Source organism: Gallus gallus, assembly GCF_016699485.2.
Source record: "Gallus gallus isolate bGalGal1 chromosome 37 unlocalized genomic scaffold, bGalGal1.mat.broiler.GRCg7b 37_unloc2, whole genome shotgun sequence".
NCBI classification, from domain to species: domain Eukaryota; kingdom Metazoa; phylum Chordata; class Aves; order Galliformes; family Phasianidae; genus Gallus; species Gallus gallus.
Window position 1 is genome coordinate 1,009 of NW_024095968.1, and position 16,139 is coordinate 17,147.

Genomic DNA, 16,139 nt, shown 5'->3' on the forward strand with positions numbered 1-16,139 from the left:
CCTTGCCTGGCCTGTTTTGGACTGTTCTGGCCTTACCTTGCCTGGCCTCGCCTTGCCTGGCGTGGACTTGCCTGGCCTTGCCTTGCCTTGCCTTGTCTGGCCTAGCCTGGCTTGGCCCTGCCTTGCCTTCCCTGGCATTTCCTGGCCTTGCCTTGCCTTCCCTTGCCTTCCATGGACTTGCCTTGCCTTGCCTTGCCTGGCCTAGCCTGGCTTGGCCTTGCCTTGCTTTCCCTGGCATTTCCTGACCTTGCCTTGCCTTCCCTTTCCTTCCATGGCCTTGCCTTGCCTTGCCTTGCCTTGCCTTGCCTTGCCTTGCCTTGCCTTGCTTGGCCTGGCCTGGCCTGACCTGTCCTTGTCTTTCTTGGCCTTGCTTTGCCTTGCCTTGCTTTGCATTGCATTGCCTTGCCTTCCTTTGCCATGCCTTGCTTTGCCTTGCCTGGCCTTGCCTTTCCTGGCCTTGCCTTGCTTGCCCTTGTTGTGCTTTGCTTTGCATTACCTTGCCTTGCCTGGCCTTTCCTTGCCTAGGCTTGCCGTGCCTGGCCTGGACCTGACTTGCCTGGCCAGGCCTTGCCCGGCCTGGCCTGTCCTTGCCTGTCATGGTCTTGCCTGGCCTTGCCTTGCCTTTCCTTGCCTTGCCTTGCTTTGCCTGGCCTTGCCTTGCTTGGCCTGGCCCTGCCTTGCCTTTCATGGCCTGGCCTCGCCTTGCCTGGTCTTGCCTTGCCTTGCCTTGTCTGGCCATTCCTGGCTTGGCCTTGCCTTGCCTTCCCTGTCATTTCCTGGCCTTGCCTTGCCTTCCCTTTCCTTCCATGGCATTGCCTTGCCTTGTCTTTCCTTGCTTTGCCTTGCTTTGCCTTGCCTTTCCTTGCTTTGCCTTGCCTGGCCTTTCTTTGCCTTGCCTGGCTTTGCCTGGCCTAGGATTTCCTTTTCCTGTCAGGCCTTGCCTTGCCTTGCCTTGCTTTGCGTGGCCTTGCTTGGCCTTGCCTTGCGTGGCCTGGCTTGGCCTGATCTGTCCTTGCCTTGCCTTGCCATCCTTTGCCTTGCCTTGCTTTGTTTTGCCTCGCCTTGCCTTGCCTGGCCTGGCCTTGCTTGGCCTTGCCGTGCCTTACCTTGCCTTGCATGACCTAGACTTGCCTTGCCTTGCCTTGCCTAGTGTTGCCTTGTCTGGCCTGGCCTGGCCTTGCCCTGCATGGCCTGGCTTTGCCTGGCATTGCCTTGCTGAGCCTTGCCTTCCCTGGCCTGGACATGACTTGCCTGTCCTAGCTTTGTCCTGCCTGGCCTGGCTCGGCATGGCCTTGCCCTTGCCTGGCCTTGCCTTGCCTTGCCTTGCCAGGCCTTGCTTGGCCATGCCTGGCCGTACCTTGCCTGGCCTTGCCTTGCCTAGTGTTGCCTTGTCTGGCCTGGCCTGGCCTTGCCCTGCATGGCCTGGCTTTGCCTGGCATTGCCTTGCTGAGCCTTGCCTTCCCTGGCCTGGACATGACTTGCCTGTCCTAGCTTTGTCCTGCCTGGCCTGGCTCGGCATGGCCTTGCCCTTGCCTGGCCTTGCCTTGTTTTGCCAGGCCTTGCTTGGCCATGCCTGGCCGTACCTTGCCTTGCCTTGCCTTGCCTTTCTTGGCCTTGCCTTGCCTGGCCTGGCCAGGCCTGGCCTGGCCTTGCCTTGCCTTGCCTTCCATGGCCTTGTTATTCCTTGCCTGGATCTGCCTTGTTTTTCCTTGCCTTTCCATGCCTTCCCTTGCCTTTCCTTGCCTGGACTTGCCTTGCCTTTCCTTGCCTGGACTTGCCTTTCCTTGCCTGACCTTGCTTTGCCTGGCCTGGTTTTGCCATGCCTAGCCATGCCTGGCCTGGCCTGGCCCAACCTTTCCGTGCCTTACCTGGCCTGGCCTTGCCTTGACTGGCATGGCCTGGCCTGCCCTGGCCTTGCATTGCCTGCCCTTGCCTGGGATATTCTGGTTTGGACTGGCCTTGATTACCTTGCCTGGCCTGGCCTTGCCTGGCGTGTCCTAGCGGGGCCTGGCCTGGCCTGGCCTTGCCTTACCTTGCCTGGCCTTGCCTGGCCTGGCCTTGCCTGGCCTGGCCTTGCCTAGCCTGGCCTGGCCTGGCCTTGCCTTGCCTTACCTGGCCTTGCCTTTCCTGGGCTTGCCTTGCCTGGCCTGTTTTGGACTGTTCTGGCCTTACCTTGCCTGGCCTCGCCTTGCCTGGCGTGGACTTGCCTTCCATGGACTTGCCTTGCCTTGTCTGGCCTAGCCTGGCTTGGCCCTGCCTTGCCTTCCCTGGCATTTCCTGGCCTTGCCTTGCCTTCCCTTGCCTTCCATGGACTTGCTTTGCCTTGCCTTGCCTGGCCTAGCCTGGCTTGGCCTTGCCTTGCTTTCCCTGGCATTTCCTGACCTTGCCTTGCCTTCCCTTTCCTTCCATGGCCTTGCCTTGCCTTGCCTTGCCTTGCCTTGCCTTGCCTTGCCTTGCCTTGCTTGGCCTGGCCTGGCCTGACCTGTCCTTGTCTTTCTTGGCCTTGCTTTGCCTTGCCTTGCTTTGCATTGCATTGCCTTGCCTTCCTTTGCCATGCCTTGCTTTGCCTTGCCTGGCCTTGCCTTTCCTGGCCTTGCCTTGCTTGCCCTTGTTGTGCTTTGCTTTGCATTACCTTGCCTTGCCTGGCCTTTCCTTGCCTAGGCTTGCCGTGCCTGGCCTGGACCTGACTTGCCTGGCCAGGCCTTGCCCGGCCTGGCCTGTCCTTGCCTGTCATGGTCTTGCCTGGCCTTGCCTTGCCTTTCCTTGCCTTGCCTTGCTTTGCCTGGACTTCCCTTGCTTTGCCTTGCCTGGCCTTGCATGGCCTGGCCTGGCCTTGCCTTGCCTTACCTGGCCTTGCCTTTCCTGGGCTTACCTTGCCTGGCCTGTTTTGGACTGTTCTGGCCTTACCTTGCCTGGCCTCGCCTTGCCTGGCGTGGACTTGCCTGGCCTTGCCTTGCCTTGCCTTGTCTGGCCTAGCCTGGCTTGGCCCTGCCTTGCCTTCCCTGGCATTTCCTGGCCTTGCCTTGCCTTCCCTTGCCTTCCATGGACTTGCCTTGCCTTGCCTTGCCTGGCCTAGCCTGGCTTGGCCTTGCCTTGCTTTCCCTGGCATTTCCTGACCTTGCCTTGCCTTCCCTTGCCTTCCATGGCCTTGCCTTGCCTTGCCTTGCCTTGCCTTGCCTTGCCTTGCCTTGCCTTGCCTTGCCTTGCCTTGCCTTGCTTGGCCTGGCCTGGCCTGACCTGTCCTTGTCTTTCTTGGCCTTGCTTTGCCTTGCCTTGCTTTGCATTGCATTGCCTTGCCTTCCTTTGCCATGCCTTGCTTTGCCTTGCCTGGCCTTGCCTTTCCTGGCCTTGCCTTGCTTACCCTTGTTGTGCTTTGCTTTGCATTACCTTGCCTTGCCTGGCCTTTCCTTGCCTAGGCTTGCCTTGCCTGGCCTGGACCTGACTTGCCCGGCCCGGCCTTGCCCGGCCTGGCCTGTCCTTGCCTGTCATGGTCTTGCCTGGCCTTGCCTTGCCTTTCCTTGCCTTGCCTTGCTTTGCCTGGCCTTGCCTTGTTTGGCCTTTCCTTACCTGGCCTTTCCTTACCTGGCCTTGCGTGGCTTGGCCTGGCCTGCCCCGGCTTGGCCTGGACTTCCCTTGCTTTGCCTTGCCTGGCCTTGCATGGCCTGGCCTGGCCTTCCCTTGCTTTGCCTTGCATGGCCTTGCCTTGCCTGGCCTGGCCTTGCCTTGCCTGGCCTGGCCTGGCCTTGCCTGGCCTGGCCTTGCCTAGCCTGGCCTGGCCTGGCCTTGCCTTGCCTTACCTGGCCTTGCCTTTCCTGGGCTTGCCTTGCCTGGCCTGTTTTGGACTGTTCTGGCCTTACCTTGCCTGGCCTCGCCTTGCCTGGCGTGGACTTGCCTGGCCTTGCCTTGCCTTGCCTTGTCTGGCCTAGCCTGGCTTGGTCCTGCCTTGCCTTCCCTGGCATTTCCTGGCCTTGCCTTGCCTTCCCTTGCCTTCCATGGACTTGCCTTGCCTTGCCTTGCCTGGCCTAGCCTGGCTTGGCCTTGCCTTGCTTTCCCTGGCATTTCCTGACCTTGCCTTGCCTTCCCTTGCCTTCCATGGACTTGCCTTGCCTTGCCTTGCCTTGCCTTGCTTGCCTTGCCTTGCTTGGCCTGGCCTGGCCTGACCTGTCCTTGTCTTTCCTCGCCTTGCTTTGCCTTGCCTTGCTTTGCATTGCATTGCCTTGCCTTCCTTTGCCATGCCTTGCTTTGCCTTGCCTGGCCTTGCCTTTCCTGGCCTTGCCTTGCTTACCCTTGTTGTGCTTTGCTTTGCATTACCTTGCCTTGCCTGGCCTTTCCTTGCCTAGGCTTGCCTTGCCTGGCCTGGACCTGACTTGCCCGGCCCGGCCTTGCCCGGCCTGGCCTGTCCTTGCCTGTCATGGTCTTGCCTGGCCTTGGCTTGCCTTGCCTTGCCTTGCTTTGCCTGGCCTTGCCTTGCTTGGCCTGGCCTGGCCTGGCCCTGCCTTGCCTTTCATGGCCTGGCCTCGCCTTGCCTGGTCTTGCCTTGCCTTGCCTTGTCTGGCCATTCCTGGCTTGGCCTTGCCTTGCCTTCCCTGTCATTTCCTGGCCTTGCCTTGCCTTCCCTTTCCTTCCATGGCATTGCCTTGCCTTGTCTTTCCTTGCTTTGCCTTGCTTTGCCTTGCCTTTCCTTGCTTTGCCTTGCCTGGCCTTTCTTTGCCTTGCCTGGCTTTGCCTGGCCTAGGATTTCCTTTTCCTGTCAGGCCTTGCCCTGCCTTGCCTTGCTTTGCGTGGCCTTGCTTGGCCTTGCCTTGCGTGGCCTGGCTTGGCCTGATCTGTCCTTGCCTTGCCTTGCCATCCTTTGCCTTGCCTTGCTTTGTTTTGCCTCGCCTTGCCTTGCCTGGCCTGGCCTTGCTTGGCCTTGCCGTGCCTTACCTTGCCTTCCCTTGCCTTGCCTTGCCTGGCCTTGCCTTGCCTAGTGTTGCCTTGTCTGGCCTGGCCTGGCCTTGCCCTGCATGGCCTGGCTTTGCCTGGCATTGCCTTGCTGAGCCTTGCCTTCCCTGGCCGGGACATGACTTGCCTGTCCTAGCTTTGTCCTGCCTGGCCTGGCTCGGCATGGCCTTGCCCTTGCCTGGCCTTGCCTTGCCTTGCCTTGCCAGGCCTTGCTTGGCCATGCCTGGCCGTACCTTGCCTGGCCTTGCCTTGCCTAGTGTTGCCTTGTCTGGCCTGGCCTGGCCTTGCCCTGCATGGCCTGGCTTTGCCTGGCATTGCCTTGCTGAGCCTTGCCTTCCCTGGCCTGGACATGACTTGCCTGTCCTAGCTTTGTCCTGCCTGGCCTGGCTCGGCATGGCCTTGCCCTTGCCTGGCCTTGCCTTGTTTTGCCAGGCCTTGCTTGGCCATGCCTGGCCGTACCTTGCCTTGCCTTGCCTTGCCTTTCTTGGCCTTGCCTTGCCTGGCCTGGCCAGGCCTGGCCTGGCCTTGCCTTGCCTTGCCTTCCATGGCCTTGTTATTCCTTGCCTGGATCTGCCTTGTTTTTCCTTGCCTTTCCATGCCTTCCCTTGCCTTTCCTTGCCTGGACTTGCCTTGCCTTTCCTTGCCTGGACTTGCCTTTCCTTGCCTGACCTTGCTTTGCCTGGCCTGGTTTTGCCATGCCTAGCCATGCCTGGCCTGGCCTGGCCCAACCTTTCCGTGCCTTACCTGGCCTGGCCTTGCCTTGACTGGCCTGGCCTTGCCTGGCCTGGCCTGGCCTGGCCTTTACTTGCCTTGCCTGGCCTTGCCTTGACTGGCCTTGTCAGTCCTGGCCTTGCCTTGCCTTGCCTTGCCTTGCCTTGGGTGGCCCTGTCATGCCTGGCCTTGCCAGGCCTGGCCTTCCCTTGACTTTTCTTGCCTGGCCTTGTCTTCCCTTGCAATGCCTTGCCTTGCCCTGCCTTTTCTTGACTTGAGCGGCCTTGCCTTGCATTGCCTGGCCTTGCCTTGCCTTTTTGGCCTGGCCTGGCCTGGCCTTGTATTCCCTTGCCTAGCCTGACCCTGCCTTGCCTTCCCTTGCCGTGTCTGGCCTGGCCTTAACTTGCCTTTCCTTGCCTTTCCTTGCCTTGCATTACCTTGCCTTACCTTACCTTGCCTTGCCTTACCTTACCTTGCCTGGCCTTGCCTTACCTTGCCGTACCTTACCTTGCCTTGCCTTGCCTTGCCTTGCCTTGCCCAGCCGTGCCTGGCCTGGCCTTAAATTGCCTTTCTTTGCCTTGCCTTGCCTTACCTTGCCGTACCTTGCCTTGCCTTGCCCTGCCTTTCCATGACTTGAGAGGCCTTGCCTTGCATTGCCGAGCCTTGTTTTGCCTTGCCTTCCCTTGCCTTCCCTTGCCTTCCCTTCCTAGCCTGGATTTGCCTTGCCTTGCCTTGCCCGGCTTTGTCTTGCATTGCCTTGCCTGGCCGTGCCTTGCCTGGCCTTGTCTTGCCTTGCCTGGACTTTCCTTGCCTTGCCTAGTTTTGCCTTCCAGTGCCTTGCCTTGCCTTGCCTTGCCTTGCCTTGGCTTGCCTTGCCTTGCCTTGCTTTCCCTTGCCTTCCCTTGCTTTGCTTAGCCTTGCCTGGCCTTGCCTTGTGTTGCCTTGCCTTGCATTGCCTTGCTTGGCCTTTCCTTGCCTTGCCTTGCCTTGCTGTGCCTTGCCTTTCCTTGCCTTGTCCTGCCTTGCCTTGCCTTGTCTGGCTTTGCTTTCCCTTGCTTTGCCTTGCCCTACCTGGCCTTGTCTGGCCTGCCCTTATCTTGCCTTGTCTTGCCCTGCATGGCCTGGCACTGCCTTGCCTTGCCTTGCCTTGCCTTGCCTTGACTTGCCTTGCCTGGCCTGGCCTTGCCTTGCTTTGCCTGGCCTTGGCTTACCTGGCCTTGCCTTGCGTGTTCTGGCCTGGCCAGGCCTGGCCTTGCCTTGCCATGCCTTCTCTGGACTTGCATGTCCATGAATTGCCTGGCCTTGCCTTGCGTTGTCTGGCCTTGCCTGGACTTGCCTTGACTGGCCTTGCATTTCCTAGCCTTGCCTTGCCTGGCCTTGTTTTGCCTTGGCTGCCTTGCCTTGCCTTTCACTGCCAGGCCTGGATTTGCCGTGCCTTCCCTGGCCTTGCCTTGCCTTGCGTTGCCTGGCCTTGCCTTGCACTGCCAGGCCTTGCTTTGCCTTGCCTGGCCTTGCCTTGCCTTTCCTTGCAAGGTCTTGCCTTGCCTTGCGTTGCCTGGCGTGGCGTTGTCTTGCCCTACATGGCCTGGCCTTGCTTGACTTTGCCTTGCCTTGCCATGCCTACCTTGCCTTGCCTGGCCTTGCAAGGCCTGGGCTTGTCTTGCCTTGTCTGGCCTTGCCTTTCCCTTCCTGGCCTGGCCTGGCCTAGCCGTGTATAGCCTTGCCTTGCCTGACCCTGTCTGGCCTTGCCTTGCCTTGCCGTGCCTGGCCTGGCCTAAACTTGCCTTTCCTTGCCTGGCTTTTCCTTGCCTTGCCTTACCTTGCCTTACCTTGCCTGGACTTGCGTGGCCTGGCCTTGTTTTGCCTTGCCTTGCCTTGCCTTCCTTTGCCTTGCCTGGCCTGGACTTGCCATGCCCTGACTGGCATTGCCTTGCCTGGCCTTGCCTTGCCTTGCCTGTTCTTACCCTTACTGGCCTGGCCTGCCCTGACCTTAACTTGCCTTGCCTTGCTCGGACTTGCCTGGACTTGCCTTGCCTGGCCTTGCCTTGGCTTACCTGGCCTTGCCTTGCGTGGTCTGGCCTGGCCAGGCCTGGCCTTGCCTTGCCATGCCTTCTCTGGACTTGCATGTCCATGACTTGCCTTGCCTTGCGTTGACTGGCCTTGCCTGGACTTGCCTTGCCTTTCTTTGCCTTTTATTGCCTTTTATTGCCTTGCCTTGCGTTGCCTTGCCTTGCCTTGCCCTGCCTGGCCAGAACTTTCCTTTCCTGGCCTTGCCTTGCCTCCCCTTTCCTTGCCTAGCCTTTTTTGTACCTTGCCTTGCTTTGCCCTGCCGGGCCTGGATTTGCCTGGACTTGCCTTGACTTGACGTGACTTGCCCTGCCAAGAAAGGCCTTGCCTGGCCTGGCCTCGTTTTGCCTTGCCTTGCCATGCCTGCCCTTGCCTGTACTTGCCTTGCATTGCCTGTCTTTGCCTGTCTTTGCCTGGACTTGCCAGGCCTTGCCTGGTCTGGCCTTGCGTGGCCTGGACTTTACTTGCCTTGCCTGGCCACAGGTGTGTGTGTGGGGAAGTCTTTGCACGTGGGTGTATGGTTCTGCACACATCCGTACACACAGATGCGCATGCAAGGGAGCAGCGGAGGCTCCTGGGAACAGGAGATTTCTGGGAGCGGCAGAAGTCCCGCCAGAGTGCTGGAGAGCACAGGGCCGGGAAGCACAGCTCCACAGCACTGCGCTCTGCACAACAGCCTGCAGGACGGCACGGAGCGCTGACAGAACCAGGACACAGCGCCATAGCAGGCACTGCAAAGGAAACAGCTCCATCCCAGCCGGAACAGTGACAGGCAGGCAGGCACTGGGGAGGGCTGCACGGCAGAGGGGCGCCCTCTGAGTGCCACACCAGGAGAACCTGGAGCGCTGTCTGTAAGCAGAACAGTGCCGGGATGGCGGCCTGGCGGTCCTAAGCTGCAGAGATGCTGCTCTGAACTTACAGCCTGTCACTTTTTGAGAACACGCCATTTGAGAAAACTTTGCTCATTATACACTCGTCATCAAAGCCAAAAACACTCAGTGCTGCCCTGGGAAACTCAGCCATCTGCACAGCGTTGCTCTCCAAGTTAGCACGCTCGTGGCCAGGCTTTGTTCCTCGCAGCTCTCTGCACGTGCTTTGCAGACTGTCTGTTTGTGGGCAGTGCAAAGGACTGCTGCCTCCGCTGCATCACTGGATGGCAGCATTCGCTGACGGAGCTGTGGGAGTTCTGAGCGAGCGCCGCGAGACCAATAACGAGGAGGTGGTGCAGCAGCTCTCTGAGTGCCGCTGGACAAATGAGGTTGTGCGCTGTGTGAATCTCTCATTGTGACTGGTTTTTATTGACTCCATCTGAAGTTGGAGGGCCGAGTTGGGCAGCACTCGCAGCGCTGCCCTGTAACGCCGCGCACTGCAGCCGCTGCCTGCTGACGCTCCTCCTCTCAGTCCTTCAGCTGCAGCTTCTGCATCATCTCCACAAGGCTGTTCACTGCGGAGGCCTGGAAAGAAACGGAGCGAGGGTAGAAATGGGACACCTCTTCCCTCGGGATTTTACAGTCTCTTTCTTTCATGTCTGACAGACGGAGGCCCTGAGAACAACCAGAGCCATGTCTGCGTTCACCAAGGACTCACCTCTGCACGTGCAGCGGCAGCTCTGAGGGCAGCCTTCATCGATTCCCCTCTCCTCTCTTTCTCTTGGCGTCTTCTTGCTAGAAAGCAAGAATAAACATGAATGCATTTTGTCAGCAGCACAACTGCAGAAACAGGGGTGCCGTACAGGCAGAAGGCAGCAAAAAAACAGAGGAAACGGGACTAGGAAGTTTCCCAGTGAATGACATTTCCAGGGGGATGTGCAGAAGACCACCATGGAGTTAATGGAAGGAGACAGGGTTATGTGTTCTGGAACCTCACTGCCTTTGGACTTTGTAGCCTTCCACTCTTGTCCCCTCCACAGAGAAGGAAAAAGCAAAGCAAACCCTGAGCAAACTCAGTGTGCTTGAAAAGGGCAGCAGCTCACCAGGGTGGGTCCCACAGCACCTTCTCACCTCTTAGCTTGGAGCTCCGCGCTGCAGCAGGCCCAGGGTGTGCTGCTGGAGCTGGCACGCTGTCTCCGCTCGGCCCCCTCACTCTTTTGTTAGCAGGCAGCTGCGCTGCTGTTGGCTTAGCTTCTTCCAAGCCCTTGCGTTTACATCCAGCCAAGGACTTGGAGACAGAGCGGGGGCACACAGCAGGGGAAGGCCTTCCCCCTGTGCTGGGACCTGCTGTTGTAGGAAGCCCTCCAGCCTGGAGATGAGCTCTCTCCAGAAGGACTTCCTGCACCGCTTTTGCGTAGATCTTTCCACTGGGCTCGGCACCTCTCTCTGTGATAATTGGGAAAGGAGAAGCAACAAGATTGAAAGAGAGTCCTTGCAGTCCTTGCACTCTGCAGAATGGGCCATCGTGCTAGGATGTCTCGAGTGCTCACGGTAAGGGATCTTAGGATCTTGGGTGAACGTTGGGTTCCCAGCACGCATGTGCAGTGCCCTTTCCTCTCCCCTCCATCGCACACACTGCCCTTCATGCAGCCCTATTTAGAGGCGCATACCCATAGCACAGCTCACATGAGCTACTTACCTGCGGAGGCTTTCCGTTTCCCCCGTTGCCCAGCACCACTCCATGGACGCACAGGCTCCATCCCTACAGAAACATTGTAAAAAATCAGCAACGTTGATTTCACAGGCACCAGCAGGCAGCAGCAGAAATATCATGCAGTAAGCCCACGTCCCCCCAGGAAACAGAAAGATGCTACTTTGACAGCCCAAACACAAACAGATTGATAGTTCACTTTGCACTGCTCCTTCCTGCACTCCAAATGGATGCTTACTTGACATCCCCTACAGCACTGCACCCGCTCAGAAGGAATACTCAAAATTCATTCCTCCACACTTTGCGGCAGAGGGCTGAAGAAACTCACTTCTGTATGGCAGGAAGGACCGTCCGTCCCTTTTGCGTCCCTCTGTGCGCTGCAAGGCGCGGTTGGATCTCTGGCAGCCTGCTGGCTGCTGCACCCAACCGCGGGGAACCGCACCGCGCCACTTCTGAAGAGAGAAAGGGAGAAACGGTGGTTGGAACGGGCAGCCAAGATTTGCAGAGAGGTTCCAGATCGTGCCACAGATGGGATATCAGAGTGCTGAGACACTGATTATCACTATGGGAAAAGACAGCCTGAGCCACGTCCACGTTGTTAGCCCAGGCTGTCAGCAGTGAGCGCTGAATCCAACCGGTTCCTGAGGTCAGCAAGGACCAGCAGGCCTCCCCCTGCTCCGTCCCTTCCCCTTGAAACCAAGGAAAAGGAAGCACCAAGCAGAAGAGGCCCAGCCATACCTTGCCACTCACACGGCAGGAATTGGAACCGTGGTCGTCTCCTTGCTGAGACATGGCTGCTGAAGGCTCAGAGGAAGCTGAAGTTCCAGAGGCTCTCTCTGCAGGAACTTCCCCGGCCCTTGGAAAGAGCTGGCTTCCCTCTTCCTAAGACCGCCTCGATCCCGGAATCTCCTTTGGGACAGGAATCCTGCAGAAAGTACCGACGAGTGCACACGCGATGCTTCCGTCGGGCTCTCGCAGGGTGATCTGTTCCACAGAAGGCCCAGAGCTCAGTCTCTGCGTGCAGCACGCTCACCAGAGCACCAGCTCTGCTCACCAGCTGTGGCACAAACGCTCCCAACCCAGCAGTGGTTGTGACCTCAGCGAGTGCCCGCATCGCCCTTCTGCTTTCATCATAAGTGAAGGAAATGGACGCCTCCCAGCTCCACATCTTAGGGTCACCCAATGGGGTTATCTGAAGAACAGGAATGGAGAAGTGAAGACGACTCTTGTGCAGCCCAATAAAAAACAGAAAAGACCAATATGGCTTCACGGTGGTCAATGGAGTCCCAGAGGAATCACTGGAAACCAATAGCAACGCACGCCTGGATGTCCCGGGGCTGGTGCAGGCCTGTCTGGCTGTGGCGTTAGGTTCGGGGACCGATGTAGGCCTCTCGGGCTGTGGCTGTACCTTCAGGCCTCGGGGCCGGTATAGGCCTCTTGGGCTGTGGATTTATATTCAAAGCTGGTGTTGGCCTCTTGTGCCATGGCTGTGGCTTTAGGCCCTTGGCCTGGTTCCAGCCTCTCTGGATGTGGCTTTAGGCCTCGGGGCCAGTGCTGGCATTTTGGGCTGTGGCTTTAGGACCTGGGGTCGCTGGCAGCCTGTGTGGCTGTGGCTGTGGCCTCAGGCCTTGGGGCTGGTGCTGGTTTCTCAGACTGGGGCTGGGGCTTTAGGCCCTGGGGCCGGTGTAGGCCTCTCTGGCTGTGACTTCAGGCCCTTGGGCCGGTGCTGGCCTTGCTGGTTGGAGCTTCAGGTGCCGGCCTCTCTAAGTTTGGCTGTGGCTTTAAGCCCCTGCACTGTTTCAAGCCTTTCAAGCTGTGCCTTTAGTCCCCAGGGCCTTTTTTGGCCTGCCTGGCTGTGCCTTTGGCTTTAAGCCCCATGGCTGGCGTCAGCCTCTCAGGCTGTGGCTTTAGGGCCTGGGCTCAGTGCTGGCCTCTTTTTATGTGGCTTTAGACCCCAGTGCTGGTGCCGGTCTCTCAGGCTGTGCCTGTGGCTTCAGGCCCCAGGGTCCGTGCTGGTTTGTCTGGCTGTGGCTGTGGCTTTAGGCCCAAAGCTGGTAGTGGCCTCTCCAGCTGTGGCTGTTGTTCCAGGCCCCAAGGCCGGTGCCGGTTTCTCTGTCTGTGTTTTTCGGCCACAGGGCTGGTGCCGGCCTCTCTGGCTGTGGACTTACATCCCAGGGACCTTGACAGCTTCTCTGGCTTTGGCTTTATGTACCAGAGCTGGTGCCGGCCTGTCTGGCTGTAGATATGGATTTAGGCCCTGGGGCCAGTGTCCACCTCTGTGGCTGTGGCTTTAGGCCCTAGATCTTGTGTCAGCCTATAACAACGTGCATTTGAAAATGGTTTGTGTAAGGAAATGAAAGCAAGAGAACACGGAGCTCTTCTGGGCATTTCTAGAATTGCGAAAGGGATCGCAGAGCGTGCTCAGCCTTGGGTGGCTGGTTGTATCCAGCAATCCCTACCACAGTTGTAAACATCACTAAATCTTTGTTATCCTGCTTGCCAGGATTTGGATGGGACAAGAAGCCAACGGCTATCAGTTTACGGGAGGTAATGAATGTTAGCCGCTCCCCTTTCTTCTCCCCTTGCAACTTAGGTTACACAGTTCTTCTGTGCGATGTGCCGGTGTAATACCTCTGAGCAACCATTTTGACAGGTTCAGCAATGCTTGGGGCAACAGGCTTTGGTCATCCTCAGATCCACATGACGAGAGAGACTGAAAGAAAAATAAAATAGGAGGTAATAGCCCTTTCTCTTCTTCTACTCAGCATGCGGTAACCAAACCTTCCATACTACGTCTTTTGCCTTGATAGGGGTGTTCCCTGAACCTCACAACTTTAGCACAGGACTTTCTGTGGAGATTCCCGCCAACGAAGAAGTATTAGTGCCAGTCCTCTGCCTCTTTTTGTCTCTGTTGTCTGGATTTCATTTAGTGGCCCACGAACAGTGCCAGGATAGCCAAGCCCTGCAGGTGGAGGCAGGGACCAGGCTCAGGAGCAAGGGCAGAATGTTTTCTTTGTTTCTAAAGGGAATGGCAGTGTTTTCTGCAGGTGGATTTGCCACAGCCTTTCTTACAAGGACTGAGAGTGGGATGAGAAGTGCCCTGAAGGGGTGTGCTTGCAAGTAGGCAAAAGAGAAATGCAAATCAAGGTAACTATGTTGGAGACCCTGCCTGGGAGCAGCGTGACGTGAGAGCCCCACCACCTTCTGCCTAGGAGCTGTGTAGAGTCCCCATCCCAAACGGCGTGTTTCCTTAGCAAAACGGTTGTTCTTCTGGAAAGCCCCAGCTCCTCGCATTACATTACTACATGAAGAATCCCAGGCTGAACTATTTAGACACACTTTTTTGTTAGTGGTCAAGTAAAACACGGCAACAGAGGCAGCGGGGGGTAACCTCAGGAAAAAGAGGGGACAAAAACATCTCCTGTGTCAAGGCCTGACTTGATGAGAAAGGAAGAGCTGTGGAAGTGTGCGTGGTTGGAGGTGTCCATCTCCTAGACTGCACCCAGAGGAGGAGAATGATTCTGGCTCTGCAGTCTCGGAACTCCAGGCAATACACACAGGGAAGGATTTCTGGGCTGAGATGAATTTATATCTCTGCAGCTTCTAATCTTTTGCATGTGGCGTTCTCATGCAGTGAAGCTTTTGGACATGGTTTATCGTCACCGTAGCTGACCTGCATGGGAAAAGATGCCCATGAAAGAAGTCTCACATGAAAGCTTTTAACCAAGCTTTGACTTGCCAGTGCTTTCCGTTGTCTCCACTTGCCTGGTGCCTCCTTGAAAAGTATGTCTCGTGTGGAAATCTCTAGAAAAAAAGCTATTTCCTAGCTTTTGTGCAATAAAGAAGCATTTGCAACATTGCTTCTTGCAGCAGTACGGTGTTTCAGAAGAGAGAAAAACACAGCTGGCATCAACTGGATTTCTGTTGTTGGTAAAGCTGGGCTGAGCTCTAGACTGACTCTTGCACCTGGGAATGCGAGCAAAGCCTGCAGACACAGAGGAATAACTTTTCCCTGCAGGCTGAGCATGCCAGAGGCAGGTCATTGCTAGGAGAGCTGGTGCTTTAAAGCAGCAGGTCGTACAGAGAAGGTAATTCTAAAAGCAAGCTTGCCAGTTCTTTTTTACCTCAGTGGTTTCTGAGCAAGGAAAGAGTTGAGATGCTGTTTGCTCGTGGAAGAGGGGGAGAGGAAAAGCAAGGAAAAGGCATGCTGTGCATAGCCAGCACATTGCACCTGCACCGGTCTTCCCCTGCACAAAGGAGGAGCAGCTCAGCGAGCTTGGCCTGGGCCATGGAAGGGAACATCCAAACGTCCGGAGCAACCCCAAACGAGTTAGCTGTGGAGGCTGGTTGTTTTCTGCTGTTTGTCTCATCCTTCTGGAAAGAAGCAGGAGGAGACAGAGCTCAGATTTGATCCCGCTGTGCGCGATGGTTAATGCCAAGGGACAGAAGGGTGTGCTTAGGCAGGGGAGAAGCTAGGAAAGCTGAGCATCGTAGAGGAACGAGATTAAAACAAAGCTCATTCTACACAGCAGTTCAGCACGTTGAAGGGATTTATCTTCCCTTCTACCAGTGTAGAAGCTACCAACACTACCAGCGTTTGTTGGGCTTGGTTGCTTGCAGAAGGAACAAGGTTGCGTGTTGGTTTTACAGAGAACAGCCGTTATGATTTCTTGATAGATTTAATCGATAATAGCAGAGGAGTGGCAAGAAAGGGCCCTGCCAATGCCAGTAAGTTCCTACCCAGACCTATGTGACAGACTGACGTGAGGAAATCAGACCCTATAGCCAGGAAGGATATGGAGCAGCTCTGTGTTTATTGGTGACGCGCGTACACCCTGGTGCAAGGCGGATCGTTCCACCTAACTTGCACCCCGTCAGGAGAAATGGTGCTATAGTTATAGGTCAAACTAATACATAATCAGTAGTTGACAGGAATTCAGATACATCTTCATTACATTCCCGAGAGCCTATTAGCATGCAGTCCCTCCCCCCCTTGCGCGGGCGTAGTAGGTCGTGATGATGAAGGCTTGCAGTCTTCCTCACAAAGGCTCGTCGTCTTCCTCGCTGCAAACTTCTGACCCTGAAGGGGCGGCATCCCCCAAACCAGTTTCAACTTGCCCTGTAGACATCTAATCACCTCCCTGCCAAATGTTTTTTCGAGCTGCTCTCCAGCCCTTATCTCTATGGCCTTCATCCTCCTTGCTATTCCAGACCTAGTGTCTGTGCAAGTGCTTGGAACCCCTTGTTTTCTAACACTCTCTACCTAAACTATCTCTATTTGCCCCTTGTTTCTACTTTGTGAAGCTGCTTTCCCCTTTCTTGCTGTGAGGCCCTTCTCTCTCAAACTGCAGGGTCCTGCTCTCTCTCTTCAAGAGCAGTCAGAAGAAAGACAAGTGAGAATACAGGGAACAAAAAAAATAGCAGAGAGAAGAGCAGAGGCAGCAGAAAGAGGAGTGAGGATACAGAGAAGAAAGAACAGGGGAAGAGGAGTGCAGATGCAGAATAAAGACAAGTCTGGCAACAGGAAACAAAATCCAACAGAAGAGCAGTGCTGATGCAGAGGGAAAAGGAGTGAGGATGATGCAGGGGAATAAGAACAGGAGAAGAGTGAGAATGCAGAGGAAAGAGCAGGGAGGATAGAAAAGAAGGGAGAGCCTAAGAGGAAGCAGGGGAAAAAAACACTGAAGAGCATGGATAGAGATGAAAGCGCAGCGAGGATACACAGAGGATAGAACAGCAGAAGAGAAGCAGAAGAGAAAAAACAGGAAAAGAGTGAGAATGCAGACGGAAAAGCAGGGAGAATACAGGGAAGAACCAAGAGCGTAAGAGAAGTGCAA